Source organism: Panthera onca, chromosome A1 (assembly GCF_046562875.1).
Source record: "Panthera onca isolate mPanOnc1 chromosome A1, mPanOnc1 haplotype 2, whole genome shotgun sequence".
Taxonomy (NCBI): domain Eukaryota; kingdom Metazoa; phylum Chordata; class Mammalia; order Carnivora; family Felidae; genus Panthera; species Panthera onca.
The window spans coordinates 33,623,152-33,636,605 of NC_138339.1; positions in this window are offsets into that span (position 1 = coordinate 33,623,152).

A 13,454-nucleotide genomic window follows, 5' to 3' on the forward strand; every position below is an offset into this window, starting at 1 on the left:
TGTTTGGCATATTTGTTCAAAACATAAAATGTTTACTGGCCAGGTGGTCTCTTGGAGTTTGGTCTCTATGGTTTAAAATGAGGAACTGAAGACAGAATCAGGTATGATCTTCTCTTAATGTTCTCTTTTGATGGTATACTCTAAGGTTAGAGTTCACATAGTGACCCACAGACAGGCTTTGTTTGATCTGCACAATGATCAACAATTTTAAATTAAATACCCCAAATCTAAAGATCCACATATCAAATATACTTGAAAAAGCAAATGACATTATATTATTGTGCCAAGAAATTGGCTTGCCTAATGCCAGTTAGCTTGTTTAAGCTGGGCCTGATCTCTCTAATGTGCTACACTCCCCATCACTCCCTATTACTTACTCATTACCCTATTACTATAGCTCATTTTATCCATTTCCTTTAACTCTCTGGTCCCTGTAGACATTTGACTTTGTAATCTTTTAAATCTTTCATAAAATATTTTTCCCACGTAATACATGGGAATATAGACACACAAAAAATTGCATAATTACATTCAGGTCCCCATTAAGTATCAAAACCTGAAAATGGCAGTCAAATCTAGTGAGACTTGCATCCAAGCCATTACATACTTCTAGCTTTGAATTTCTCCTCATTGCCAAGGCTTTGCTCTCTCTCTAATGTAAAAAGCTTTCTCAAGACTCACTTGGAAAAGAAAAAAATGTAACACTATATAATTGTAAACTAGTTTTTGTAGAAACTGTAGGAGCATCTATATTTTACAATTCTGAATCTGTAATTTTAAAGATTAATTTTTCCATGAAGCATTAGCTATACTTACTCATGCTACTAAATTAATTTCCTTCTCCCTGACCTTAGATTGTTTTTTGTTTTGTTTGGAATGACCACTGTTAAGAGTCTGAGAGGCTTTCTAGTCCATTGTCAAAGGCATCTTCTATTGCGTATAGGGAGCTTGTTTTTAGAGGATAGTGGATGTCTCTGTTTTTATTAAGAGAAGAGGAAAACAGGCTTCCAAGATTTGGGCACATGCTAATGGTCACAGAGCAGGTAAGTTATGGACAAAACCAGAAGGGGAACTTACTATATCCCTTAGCCTCCATTTGAACTGTTTCATTATATCATGCTTCCTGCACCTCCCCTCTTCCGTTTTCAATGCTACAGGGAGAACTGTTACTTTCCAGAACAATGGTGGTAATAAGTCTAATCAGGGCCCATTCTACCAAGCACAGAGATGTCAACACACTTGTGGAATTTCACAGTTTGCATAGCTCTCTGTTTATTTCTCTAGAATCCTTCCTATCTAAAAATTTAACTGTCACTCCTTGAAAAAAATCACTGGTTAAAAATGGAATTTCACTGGAAAATTCCACTGCTTTAATGTTGTCCAAAGCTAAACTTCAGTCTATATTGGAGAATGATCAAATTGTCTCAGAAGCTAATCATTCTGTTATCAGTCTACTGACCAATTAATTAAGATTGATCACCACATTATGGACCCTGATTGTGTTGGTGGGGGGGGGAGGGGAGCATTATAGGGTCTCTAAAAGAAAAACAAGGCCTAGGGAAAAATTATTTTCTGTGTGAGACTAATTGAAAATACTGTAGGAATTCAGTAATGGGACTAGTAGAGTGCTCTGTATTAAACTGAGCAGGCTACTTTAAAGAGATGGGACTGTATCTGGGTCTTAGATGGAACTGTATCTGGGTCTTAATCTGGAGTAGATTACAGGTAAGTGAAAAGGAAGAGAGGTAGTGAAAATGCATGATAGGGGTTCCTGGGTGGCTCGGTCGGTTAAGCGTCCGACTTCGGCTCAGGTCATGATCTCACGGTCAGTGAGTTCGAGCCCCGCATCGGGCTCTGTGCTGACCGCTCAGAGCCTGGAGCCTGTTTCAGATTCTGTGTCTCCCTCTCTCTCTGCCTCTCCCCTGTTCATGGTCTGTCTCTCTCTGTCTCAAAAATAAATAAACGTTAAAAAAAATTAAAAAAAAAAAAAAAGAAAATGCATGATAATTTATACCAAAACAGGGGCAAACGTAGAGTGTCTATAGACTGCAAACAAGTGGCTCCTTAATTACTATAGGAGTATGTGGGAAGTAACAGAGAAAAAAGTCGTAGGTAGGGTAGGACAAGACACTGTATTTAGGACTGAATGATTTTCAAGGATGTGTCTGAGTATCTAAATCTACAAATAACCAAATAAAAAATAAAAATAAAATAGAATAGGAGAAGATATTTGCAAATGACATATCAGATAAAGGGTTAGTATCCAAAATCTACAAAGAACTTAATAAACCCAACACCCAAAAACCAAATAACCCAGTGAAGAAATGGGCAGAAGACACGAGCAGACACTTTTCCAAAGAAGACATCCAGATGGCTAAGAGACATATGAAAAAATGCTCAATAACACTTATTCCATTCTAGGATAACCACTCCCTCCATCCCACCACACCTACATGTTGTATTTGTCATTACAAACCTCAGTAGTGCTCACCTAAAAGAAGCTGTTTCCTATAGTAATTTGTTTACTTTTCCAGGCTTTGAAATACAAGATCCAGGGATTTAACCTGAGAACTGAATTTCACTCTTAAATTCTTTCATGACATTTTGTGTCTTTCTGTAGACTGGGCAATGGTGAAATGGACCTTTACCCCATTTCAAGTAAATCACCTGCAACTTGCAGACTTGTTTTTAGGGCAAGTTCCCTTATTTGGTTTATTTTTAAAGGTTTATGATTTATGTTTATCAGTATTGACATTTTCAGGAAGGAAGAAACAACAAATTCTATATTTAAGAAGGAGAGGAAAGGTGAGAGGAATAAGTAGATAACCAGCTCTTTCTCCCTGTTTCCCTTCCTCTCTTTCTGGCTTTTTTCCTTATCTATCTACCTAACTACCTATGCATTACCTTATATTTGTTATTTAAACCATAATTGATTATAGTGGCTCCATTGACCCTTAGGGGAGAAGATGGCTTTTTGCTTGGTCAAATACCTTGATCAACTAGTTTGGGAATAAAACATGAGGTCCCCAGATAACAATCTGGAAGGAAACAGATAGGTAAAGAGAGAACCAAACTGTTCCACAAACCCAAAATAAAAAGGAATTTGAAGATAGAGCAAAAAATGGGGATGGGAGGGGAATGAAGGGAAGAAAGAGCTGATCATCATAATGGTAGGAGGGACCTCCAGAGCAATACCACATACAGAGAGACTTCTGGGGACAGGGATAGCCAGATGACCATTCAATATTGCTAAACATCTCTTCTCTGTCATCCCGAACTTAAGGTTAATCTTTACACACAAAACTTACTTATGTGGGTGGAGATATGGGGAAATTAAGGAAAGCAAGCTGTATTCCATGAATGTACCAACAGAAGAGAACAGCAGGTGAATATGAGGCATGAGTGAAATGAAGAGCTCAGAAGGAACAAGAAATTACAGCAAGAGCTGACCATGAGAATGTAAACCCCCTGGAATTTGAAGAAACCTTGGAGAGTACATCAGCATCTCCATTTGATGGGAATAGGGGCTTAAAGCAAAGTTAATGAAACTCTCAGGATAAGGTAGTGTCATTGGACATATAGGAGGTATCTAACACTCAACTATATGTCCACATCTATATCTTTATCCAAAGATAGATACACCATCTCCTTGTGTATGTTCCTTGTAAGTTAGATCATGGTTTTATATACTTGTCACAAAATTTAAGTTATTAATATATTAATCGTCTCAGAGCTATTTACCTTGCAACTTTATTTAATTCTATGTTTTTAAATACCTAGAGGTCATCTCTACCTTGGCAAATATAATATCTCATAATTGTCTCCTCTTCCTTTCTTCCATATTTTGGTCTCCGGTTATATCATTCTTCCAGTCTAATTAATAGATTGAAGACTTTCTCTAGCTCCTCCTTTTTCTGCACATTCCTCAAGCAAGCCTTTGGGTATTTCCTTTACAATATATTCTCTATGAGTGCACTAGTTTTAATATTCTTATTTACTAATAATTATATGTTCCAATTACTTTTATTCTAATTGTTAAAATATGTTAACTAGTCTCACCACCTTGAGTCTCCCTTCTTCAACAACCATCCCTGGTTCCAGACCATCTGCGTCAAGTTTCTATTTAGCTAAACTGGAAGTATATTTCCCATAGTTTCTTTCCCTGCATGCTTCTGGGTTAGCAAAAAGAGAAATTTGTGTGAGGCTGGGAATGTGAAAGTGAGGCAGCTGACATTACATTCTGAAAGCTGGTGTATAATATGAGGTACGTTGTAGATTGTGAAGTTGTCACTGATCTGCTGGTTCACATTGCAGTGTGGAGAAGTGGCCAGGCCTCCAGGGGCTGCTGGATTTCCTCTCTTAAGTTTTGAGTCCTGGACCAGATGTATTTGTAGCTCCACAATGACAGGTGTAAGCTTCTTCTACAGGCCAAAGATATTATCAGATTGGAAATGGTAAGAGACAGGTGCAGATTCCACTTTGTCCTCATAGTTGCCAGTTTGTCCTTTCTCTTTGCTGTTTAATGTCCAGATCGTCTTGATTACTGACTCTGCTGGCCTACAGTGACCCCACACTCATTACCAGATGCAGAGGTAACAGTCTTCTATAGGATTCTTCACCAGCTCCCCCGTTGTTCCCATCCTAATTCCTATAATAAATTCTTTATTCCTTATCACTCAATATGGCTCTGCTCCCCTAATTGACACAGAAATTGGTACCAGAAGTAGTTCTAGGAGAATAGAACTATAAGGATGGGTATTCTAAATTAGTTCTGGCAAATCTGGAAATGGTTTTTTGATTGGATTACGCTTAAAGACATTAATGGTTGTGTTTTCCAGAGGAAAAGGGAACACTGATGGTACATGGCAGGCAATAGCAGAACAGTCATTCAAATGATCACTCTTAGACAACTATAATTGAGTGCTTATAGAAAGTAAGGCATGGGGTGACCAAATGATGCAGTGATAGTGATTTGTGCTACATTGCCATTCAACTTATTTGGCTTGTGCAGACAACAGATAGATCTTGGAGAAAGACAACAGATTATCTTAATCAGATGGTGACTCCAATTGTAGCTGTTGTTCCAGATGTGGTTTTGTTGCGGGAGTAAATCAATACAACCTCTGGCACCTGGAGTGCAACTACTGATCGGGCAAATGCTTTTTCGTCTGTATCTTTGAATAAAGATCATCTGAAGCAGGGTTTTTGTTGTTGCTGTTGTTTTGTTTTATTTTTTTAGTTCACAGAGCTCACAGTAGATCTTCCCTTTCTTACTTCAGAGAAACTATCAATTCTCCAGTCCTATATTATAATATAGTCTGTAGTGACCTTGATTACCTCTCCATTGAATAGGACATCACACTGGACCATTGCATTGATGATAATGTCTGAATCTGATTCAGATACCTTGGTAAGCTGTATGTGTGCCAGAGGGTAGGGAATAAATTCCCCAAACATTCAGGGACCTGCCACCTTGGTGAAATTTATACAGCTCCAGTTATCAGGGGTTTGTCAAGATATTTCTTCCAAAGGGATAGACAAGGTGGCATCTGGTCCATCCCACCACTAGAAAAGGGGCACCACCACACACACATAAATCTCTGGATTTCTGAGGCAACATATAACTAATTTGGGCATGCTCCTCATACCTGTTTACCAAGTAACCCAAAAGTTTGCCAGTTTTCAGTGGGGGCCAGAATAAAAATGCTTTGTAGCCTGCCCTGGGTGCTATGCAAGCTGCTATGCTGCTTGAGTTACATGACAAAGATTCAGTGGCGCTTGATGCAATGGTAACAGATGAGCATACTGCATGGTATCTTTTGCAGACTCCTTCTCTGTAAGCCAATAACAGTACAAACCTTTAGGATTTCGGAACAAGCTTCCCATCCTCTGCACATCTCCAGAGGATGAGAAAGCCATTTTTGGAAAAATAGTTTCTGGCTTTCTAAAGGCCCTAGTAGAGACTGAGTACTCGACCGTGAGCACCAAGTTACCAAGGGACCTGATCTATGACCAAAACTGGCTCTGGATTAGCAACAAAAGAATTTTCCATGCAATTTGGAAGCAGAAATGTAGCAAAAGTTATAGACATTGCTACTGATCTGTTGACTCCGTTGTCGGTATGATCAATGGCCAGGACTGAAGCTTTTGTAGTTTTTGTTCCACGTCGTCCTTCAGCTTCTCCAAGTCCTGAATCAGGTGTGTATGTCACTCCAGGGTGAAGGATGTTGGCTTCTCCAGGCCACACTTGTGCTCAAAGTTGGAGGAGAAATGCAAACAAGGGTTCTAGTTTATCTGCTTGAATTCCATGTTGTCCTCATCTTCCCCAGCTTCACATTCAGCTTTTCTTCCCAAACGCCTGCCCTGCTAGCCTACTTTAGGCCACCACAAGACAGAGAGGTAACGTCTTTTCAGAAAATTCTACCTTAATTCCCACATTAACTGTATAAATTTTAATTCCTATGGAAGTCTTATTCCTTTTTTCTCCTAGTGGTTCTGCTTCATTGAATAAACCCTAATTGAAACACTACCATTTTACTTTCAAACTTTATATATCTTTTTAAAAAAACTTATTTAATTCAAGTACAATTAACAGACACCGTTATATTATTTATAGGTGTACAATATAATGATTCAACAATTTTATGTGTTACTTAGTGCTCATCACCATAAGTGTACTCTTAATCCCCTTTACCCATTTCAGCATCTGCCCACCTGCCTCTCCTGTGGCAACCACCATTTGGTTCTCAATGTTTAAGAATCGGTCTTTTTAGTATCTTTTTTTCATTCATTTTGTTTCTTAAATTCCACATGAGTGAAATCATACGGTATTTGTATTTCTCTGACTTATTTTGCTTAGCATTATACCCTTTAGATCCATCCATATTGTTGCAAATGGCAAGATTTCATTCTATTTTTATGGCTAAGTAGTATCCCATTATATATATTTATATAAATATTATATATATAAATCTGCCCTTCAAACAATATGAATTGGACTTACTAAATGGGAAGTTGAAGGGTGAAGCCATTTATTACTGAGACCACTCCTGCTTTTGAAACCTGACTGGATTGAAAGGAAGCCTACAAACTTGAATGGCCTAGCTCTGGGAGACATTTTCATATGATACAGCGCTAAGCTGAAGAACCAACCAGTCGTTAGAGGGTTCCCAGACCACTGCGGAGGGGAAGAGGGCTGGAGGTCAAAGTAATTGCCAATGGCCAAGGATTTAATCTATATAACGAAGCCTCCATAAACACCCCAAAAGAACAGGGTTTGTAGAGCCTCTGGGGTTGGTGAACACTTGGCGATGCTTGGAGACTGGTGTACCTCAAGAAGGCATGGAAGCTCATTCCCCTTATTCCATGCGTCTTTTCCTTCTGGTTGCTCTTGAGGTATGTCCTTTCATAATAAACTGGTTATCTAGTAAATAAACGATTTCTCTGAGTTCTGTGAGCTGCTCTAGCAAACTAATTGAACCCAACGAGGGGGATCTTGGGAACCTCTGATTTACAGCCAGTCAGAAGTACTGGTAGAAGTTTGGGTTCGTGACTGGTATCTGACGTAGGAGGGTGGAAGCAGCAGTTTTGAAGCAACCTTTAACCTGTACAGTCTAATGTTATGTCCAGGAAGATAGTGTCAGAACTAAGATGAATTGAGTTGAATTCTTTGTGTTGTGTGGGAACCCCTTCCCCCTTCCCTGTCCCACCACACACACACACACACACACACACACACACAGATGGTGCAGATGGTGGAACTGGGTCCCGGAACCTAATACATTGGTTTTTTTGTTTTTTTTTTTTTTATTAAGAATTCACTCTCCAATTTATTCTTCCCTTTTTTTTTTTTTAACATTTGTTTATTTTTGAGACAGAGAGAGACACAGCATGAACGGGGGAGGGTCAGAGAGAGAGGGAGACACAGAATCTGAAACAGGCTCCAGGCTCTGAGCTGTCAGCACAGAGCCCGACGCGGGGCTCGAACTCACGGCCCGCGAGATCATGCCCTGAGCTGAAGTCTGACGTTCAACCGACTGAGCCACCCAGGTGCCCCTATTCTTCCTCCTTTAAAAATAATTTGTCATTTGTTCCTCTGGTTGCTTTTAAGATTTCTCTGTCTTTGACGTTTAGTGACTGGCTGCTCATATGCCTGGGTTGTTGTTTTTTTTTTTTAATCCTGCTTAGGTTCAGTGGACCTTCTTTAAACCTGTGGTTTAAGTACTTCTGACCCTCTTGGGATAGTCTCGGCCAATATCTTGCCCATTAAAACTTTAGCCCCATTCTCTCTCTTCAACCTTTTTCAGATATTAGATCTTTTTACTGTGTTTCACAGGTCTCTTATACACTTTTTAGTATTTTTCTTATCCTTTTATTCCTTCTCTGCTGCAGTCTAGATACTTTATCTTGTTCTGTCTTCCAGTTTACTGATCTTCTCTTTCACCTTCTTGATGAGGGAGCATAAGGAAGCTGACAGGTCACAAACACCCCCCTCCCTCCACGACCAGGTGGGATTTGTGTGATATTCCTTGGGCACTCCTGGCTGCCCAAGAACAAAGAAAAGGGGAAAAACAAATTGTTAACTGATAAGGATCATAGTTCTGCAGGACCTAAGTTTCCATCACCCTTCCATAGTGAAGTGGGAAACAAAGGCAGGAGGAAATGGCAGACAGAACTCAATTTCCTTATAACCTGCAGCCCGTTGACAAATAAATACTTGAGGCTGGCAGAGTAAAATGTTTCTTCTGAAACCCCTTACTGTCTTAATGCTAATGCTTTGCTAGAGGGAAAAACAACCTTAACTTGACAATAGCCAGGCCTCCAGTATCCTGGGAGTCTTCTTTAGCGTATGAAAACCTCACTGGAAACTTCCCCTGGACTCTACCTCCCTCCCCCCCATAAAACCAGTCTCTCCTCATGGTCCCAGGGCAGTTCTTCCTGCCCCTGCTTTAATAAAATCACCTTTTTGCACCAAAGACGGCTTCAAGAATTCTTTCTTGGCCATCAGCTCTGGACCCTATGAACCCCACTATCACCCCCCCAAAACCTCATCGTTTTCATCTGTTCTTACACTCATCTATTGAATTCTTAATTTTAATTCATAAATGTTAGAATTTCTCTGTTTAAATTCTCAATCTCATCGTCTACTTTTCTGAATATATTAATCTTTTTTTTAAGCCTGTGTCCAACGATTCCAACATCTGGACTACCTGTCTGTTAAAACTTGTGGCAATAATTTGAGGCTATTTCTGAGGTCCTCTTGAGAGCAGTTTTTTCTTTCTGCTGAATAGTCAGATCACCTTATTTCCCTCAGGGACTGAAATGTTTTGAAGATGGGTTTTTGTCCTTACAAAGGCTTATTTATTTCTCATCCATTCTTACTTCTTAGGTATTGCCCTTCTGGGGAACTAAGTGGAATTTTAAGGTATTTACTGGTGATGAGGGAGCCAAAGGCAAGATAAGGGCAAAGCACAAGGCAACAACACCCCTTCCCCCAGGTGGGATGTGTGTGTCATTCCTCAGACACTCCCCAGCTGCCCAAGAACAAAGGAAATGGAAAAATCAATGGTTTACTGATAGAGATCGCAGTCAAGCTGGACAGGAGTCTCCATCAGTTTACAAATGTCTTAGTAAATTACAAAAAAAAAAAAAAAAAAAGGCAATCTTATCAATAGCCTAATCTCCGGAAACCATAGACATTTTCTGAAGCCCTAACATCACCTTCCCCTCCATGATGATGTGGGGAACAAAAGCAAAACAAAACAAAACAAAAAAACCCCAAAAAGCGTAGATAAAAGTAAGTGTCTTTATAAGCAGCAGCCCATTGACCAACACTTGAGGCTGGCTGAGTAAAACATTCCTCCAGGAACTCCCTACTGTCTTAATGTTAATGCTTTGCTAGAGGGAAAAGTAACTTTACTTCAACAGTAGCCTCCAGTAGCTTACGAGTCTTCTTTAGCATATGAAAGTCCTTTTGGAAACTTTCCCTTGCTTTTAACGCCCCCACCTCCAACTCCCAAGCATATAATCAGTCACTCTTCATAACCCCAGTGCAGCTTTCTGACCACATGTCCTGTCCCCATGCTTTAATAAAATCACTTTTTTTTTTTTTTTTTTTGCACCAAAGACGTCTCAAGAATTCTTCCTTGCCCATCCTGTTGTCTTGGGACCCCATCACTCCAAACTGCATCACTAGGGCTTTTCCTCTTCAGCTGGCCCTGATTTCTAATTTTTGGCTCTCCAACTTCATGAGGCACTGTTAGCTCTTCAAAGCTTTTCAGACTCCTAGGCTGTCATTTTATATTTACTTTCTCAGTGCTTTGGACCCACAAATCTTATAAATTAGCAAATACCTCAAAGGGGGAAAATGCCATGGAATGTCAAAGCTTACGAATGTTAAGACTAACTGCACTGTACTGTTTTTTTTGCTCCAGAAAATTATGGTGCATTGTATACTCTTTGATAACCTCAGCATGTTTTTTGTTTGGCAGTGGTGGTGGTGGGGCGGTTATGGTGCATTGTATACTCTTTGATAACCTCAGCATGTTTTTTGTTTGGCAGTGGTGGTGGTGGGGCGGTGAGGGTGTTTTATTCAGCTTTCCTGGTTGCCTTCTGTGGCCAGTTTTATCTATGGCAATCTATACATCATTACTAGAAGAAGAATGTTCCTTGCTTGCTTTTTAAAAGAGTAATTTTTTCATTTTACCTTCAAAAGAGGTCTCATTTTTGCTTTTTCATTGTTTGCTTCACAGTGATATGCCCAAATTCGAAAGACCCCCAAGAACAAACCACCAGAGTCCAGAGTCAAAGCCAAGCGGCAAGGGTCGTTTATTGCAGGTTCGAACCCGGACCTCCGCGCACTCGTTACCAGTGACGCTAAGAGGTCCCGAGCGAGGATCTTACAGCTTCTTTTATAGACAGGCACAAACAAGTTAGGGATTTTTCGAGGTTACAGAGCTGTTATTGGTTGACATTTAAATTTGAACATTCAGCAGAACTTGATTGGTTCCCGCCTTTTTTTCAAACCACTCAGCAGAACTTGATTGGTTCCCGCCTTTAGGTCAGACCACAACCGGGCACGCCCTGGCTGGTTCCGGGAACGGTGGGGGTGGGGGGGTGGGAGGTCTTTTCTTTGCAGTTGTGAGTACACCTGGTAATTTTTCTCTTAGCCTCTCATTCCCCCCTCTCTTTGGTGCCTTAAGAGCCAATCTTGGATCTTGTGTGTCTGACTCAAATGTTTCGGTAATGATAGGTTGGTATTGGGTCCTAAGGACCATCAGTTGGATCGTGTTAACTCAGTCTTTGATAAAGGCAACTAGTTTATTAATAATATAAGGCCTGAAGGTGAGGAGGAGAAGGAGGAGTATAAGGGGCCCAGCTAGAGCAGAAAGCAGGGTGGCTAGCCATGGGGACTGATTGAACCAAGACTCAAACCAGCCTTGTTGTTATTCTCGTTCACGCTTCCGTTTGGCCAGGCCTTCTCTAACTTTAGCCATGGACTCTTGGACTACTCCGGTGTGGTTAGCATAAAAACAACATTCTTCTCTTAAGGCACATAAACCTCCCTGTTGGAGGAAGACTAGATCTAGCCCCCTTCGGTTCTGTAGGACCACTTCAGAAAGGGAGGTCAGAGATTTTTTGAGGTGCGAGATTGAGTCAAGTCTGGCTATATTCTCATCAATGGCTTCCCTTAGGCTATTGAACCCCCGGTGCTGGATGGCTAGTGATGAGATCCCTGTTCCTGCCCCTATGGTACCGAGGCCAAATAAGGTGGCCTAGGTTATGGCCATAAAGGGTTCCCGTTTTGCTCTTATTGACTCTCTTGCTTTCGTCCCTTCTGTCCACAGATCATATACAACATTTTCTCGGTGGTAAATAACCTTTGGAAATACTAATACCATGATACAATATTCGGTTGACGAATTAAAAACATTTCTGCTAACACATGGGGTGAGCCCTGTCTTAGAACAAATCCACCAACTGTCAGGAGCTGGAATTATCCATTTAGATTCATCTATAGAGTAATTAGTTGGGGCACAGAGCTGGATATGGCTAGAGGGGACCTTTCCTATACAAGTCCCATTGCCAGTGACCGCTTGCAGTGTGAGGCTGGGGCCCTTTCGATTCCACTTGCAAGCTGCTGGCAACTCTTCTCCTGATTGTGAAAAAGGGGCAGCTAGACCTATGGCTTCATAGAAGGGGGGTTTTATATCATAACATAGCCAGCAGGCCCTTGTTGCCTCAGGGTCCGATCCGTTTAAGGCCTCATACACTGCTGTTAGCAATTTCCATAGGGAGTCTATGCCTTCTGGGTTCTGATTTTCTTGGACAGCTTGTGCTTTTACTCCTGGGGTAAGGATGGGGGTCCTGCTGGAGGGAGTAGTGGAGATCTGCCTGGGGATAAGCTTATCTGTTTTTTTTTTTTTTTTTTCAATACCTGATTTGGCCCCACTGGTTGTACAAGAGGGGAGACTTTTAATTTTATTTGAATGGCAGTCCCAAAGAGGGGATATTGATATAAGTAGAGTCCCCAAGTGAGTCCTGAGACCCATCGCCTGTCCTTTTTTCCTTCCTCTGTAAATCTTACACGAATAAGGTTACAGTTTTCATCATACCTGGTGCGGGTACATGGTCGGACATAGGACATTTCAATAAATTGGGGTTTTACTTCCCACTTCCATTCCCCATCATTGGAGGTGACGCAACTCCAGGCTGCGCAAGAGAGGGTTTCAAACCCTCCACATGTGCGCCTCATCGCCCCTGTCCTAAATCCCGGACATGCATAAAATCCATTTCTACTTATTGATACCCTCCTTTGCAGTTGCCTCCATTTACCTCCTTCCATTTCTTCTAATGGACTAACTTTTTCTAAATTAAAATATAAATCTGGCCACCAGGTATTTAATGGGGCAGTTCCTAGGGGTTTGTTGTAGATTTCATGAGTCTCTAAGTTAGTAATTTCCCATGTCAAATTATAGGGGTTGTGGGGGTTTGGATTTACAGACAGAATTTGCAGAACAATCAAGAGGAGGGCAAGTACCATAGTTACGGCTCAGTCCGTTGGCGGCGTAGGGTCGACTTTAAAGGATTGTCCTTAGTCCGATCAACAGTCCAGGTTGTCTTTGAAGGTCCGATGAGGTCTGAGAACGGGTCCACTGGTTTGGCATGGGCGAAATGGATCCAGGTGGTGATTCCGTCTACTTTGATGGCAGTAGGCGTTGTCAGGATGACCTGGAAGGGTCCTTTCCACCTGGGCTCCAGAGTTCCCTGCTGATGACGTTTGATGAGGACACAATCCCCTGGCCGGAATTGATGTGGAATAGGCGGGGGTCCAGTCTCATACAGTTCCTTTAATTTGGGCCATACATCTTCATGGACCCTCTGCAAGGCTTGTAGGGAGAACAAGAATTCAAGACTATTATCGTTCTCAGCTTTGACAAGGTTATCTTTTAGGT